Genomic DNA, 3,076 nt, shown 5'->3' on the forward strand with positions numbered 1-3,076 from the left:
TAGGCTCACTGTATACTTCCAGGTTTACCATAGACCTTTTGCTTAGAAAAATAAATTGACACAGATTTCCTCTTAAGCTTCAAATGTAGGAATCTTTTTATCACAGCTGATATAATTTGGTTCTCTTCTCTATTTGTGCATCCAGTAAAGATTTCGATGGCATCTTTAGGAAGTAGTGATTTTTCTAATCCTTGTGGATAATCCCTTCCTCTGACTAAGGGCAAAGTGACAAAACCTTGGGAAGAAGTTGATGTGATATTTGTTTGTATATGCGTACTTCTCTCTGGGACTGACTAGCTGGCATCCGCTAGCCCCAAACTGACACAAATGTCTTTGACATGTTTCTGTCTCTGGGTTTAGGTAGATATAGGTGTACATGTGTAATGATATATGCACCATCTTGGTGTATCACTGGATAAAAAGTATGTTTCAAAAGGGTATATTTATCCTATGGACCTATGCACCTGCGCTTTGGCACAAGTGAATCTGGGTTGGGAAACTGAAACTTATTTTGCAAAGTTAAGTATAATTGAAATATATATAAGAAAATATGGGAATTATCTGTCATTCAAACAGAAGGACTGTTGTTTTGGGGTTTTTCAATGAATGTACTGTTAGGCTTACAATGGTGGTGGGAGGAAAGGCTTTAAAAGAAAGTCATACCAGCAAGTCAGTGGGAAATGCTAATTTCTTCCAACACAGAAGCCAGTCCACTGGGTAAAAACACAGGGATATAATCAAGGCACTATAACAGCATCATGATTATTGTCTTTGACAACATGATGGGTAATGTAAGCCCAAAATTGGACTATGCTAGTGAGATTGAGATAATGGCAATTAGGAAAAAAAAAAAAAAAAAGAGGTAAAGTGGTTTTGAGTGCCAAATTATCTCCTCCTGAGCCTGATCAAATGCCCACTGTAACCAGTGCAGACATCTATTGACATTGGTAGGCACTGGAATGGGCTCTGTAATTCAGGTTTCTCCTGTTGGTTTGTGCTGTTTATTTTATCAGACTGCTGCCAGAGTGACCCTGAGAGTGACCTAAAGTAAAAGTCAAATTACACTTCTGACTCTTCTCTTATTTTGTTTTTAGGTGAGATAAGGAAATCTGAAGGCTTAACTCGCAAATCAGTAATCAGTGGGGGGATAAGAAACAGCGCAAAATAGTCTCCTCCTCTCAAAATGGGCAAAGAAAAAACACTTTTAAGAATCAAAGGCACAATAAAACAAGATGTTTCCCCAGGAGCCAGAATCTGTTCTCCTTTACACAGATGTAAATCAGAAATGGCATGTTGAACCATTTTGGGTCATATCTGTAAGAATGATGTAATAGTGCAGAATTCACCTTTGCATTGCATGAAGGCCACGTGATTCTCCATTGCTTTTTTGAATACATTTTTTCACAGAATTTTTCACCAAGGCAGAACTGATAGGTGCTATGAGACCTCGTGTGAGAGTCCACGATAGGTTCAAAGTGGCTGATACCCCACAGTCTGGCAATATCGAGATAAATACTGATCTTTAGCCCTTTCCTTCTTTGGATTCACACACGTGGAGTGGAATTTGGCTTCCTGCCTTATAGATCCACAAAGGACTAGAGCAAGTTTTATGTGATAAGCAACATGGAATATGTAAAAGCTCTACGTGGGAAACTCTGGACTATACAGTAGTCTGTATTGTAATAGTAGCTACATCGTAATAGTACATGTGGTAACTAAAAATGCGGCAGGGAAACTAAATTTCAAGTCTGCTTAAGGGCCTCTACAATCCGGGCAATCTGTTAAAGGACTGTACATAATGAATGCTGTCCCTCTTTGTTGCTGAGTGCTTAAAACATATTTTCACTCTGTCCTCTCAAACTGAGGTTGTCCAATTGGTGCCAAGTAAGAAACGTATATAATATATATTATGTACCTTGGAAGTTGGTGGATGCTTGTTCCACTCAATTTAACTGTGTTGCTTTTGAGGACAAATTTTTTCTGACCTGGAGTGGGAAGCCTGTATATGAAACAGCTGTTTTAAATATGTCACCAAAAGAACCGATATGAATTATTTTCTCTATTAATTCAAGCAACTCCAGGCAAGTGGGAGAACATGGTTACACAGAACCAGTTGATGAGAATATGGGTTCACCTGCTCGTTGATTTCCCTTCCCAACTCAGCTGAAGAAATATCTTATGTTTAAATTACATGGCTAGGACCCAAGAGAGGTGGGATTGATTCTTGTGGATGTTTTTCAGCCTTTCTGTAAGACTTTGGACAGATGACCTCTCTTCTGTATTTTTTCTTCCTGATGTGTAAAATGGGGATAACTGTAATCATCTGTCTATTAGTAAGTTACTTTTTGAAAGTATTGGAGCTACAGGCTTAAGAAAGTGTGCAATATTAAACAAAGCAGAACGAGAACATCATGCTGAATAACACATTTGAGAAAACTGTAGCCTTTCTTCTGCTTGAAAGATGCACTTTGGTTTGTTGTTCAGGTGTAATTTTGCCTATGTGTGTGTATCCATTACTTTTCATTTTAACTGTACAAATTACCTATGTAGATTCTATTGATAAGAGCTCTGAAATGCTTACGGCCATACAAGTCATATGGCATTCTTGTCCCTGACTGGGTAAGCTAACTCTGACATGAAAAGAAAGATGTTCTAATTTTCCTGGAAGAAGTAAAAGATTAAGAGAACTTTGAACAGTTCTTTTTTTTTTCCTGTGTGTATTTCCTAGGAAAATTACTCTTAAGTTAATGCGTAAGGCTGTATTAATTTAATTTCTTTTGTACAAGGCAATTCTATGTCATTTTATTTGTCAACTGTGAGGTTGGATACTACTTTGGTTATCTGAAAGCTTTGGAGCTCTGGTAAGGTATTTAAATACTTAATTTAGAGTATGGAATGGGGAGCTGTACTGGCAGGCAAGGGAAGCGAGCTCATAGTCTATATTATTTTACTTTGAGCATGGGGTGTGTTTTGAAAAAATGTAAAAATTACGTTCACTAAGACACCATTCTCATACAAATAATGATTAGATTAAAATGTGAAGCCTAACTTGCATAAATCTACTATGCAAGATTTA

This window comes from Accipiter gentilis, chromosome 10 (assembly GCF_929443795.1).
Source record: "Accipiter gentilis chromosome 10, bAccGen1.1, whole genome shotgun sequence".
In the NCBI taxonomy this organism is placed as follows: Eukaryota; Metazoa; Chordata; class Aves; order Accipitriformes; family Accipitridae; genus Astur; species Astur gentilis.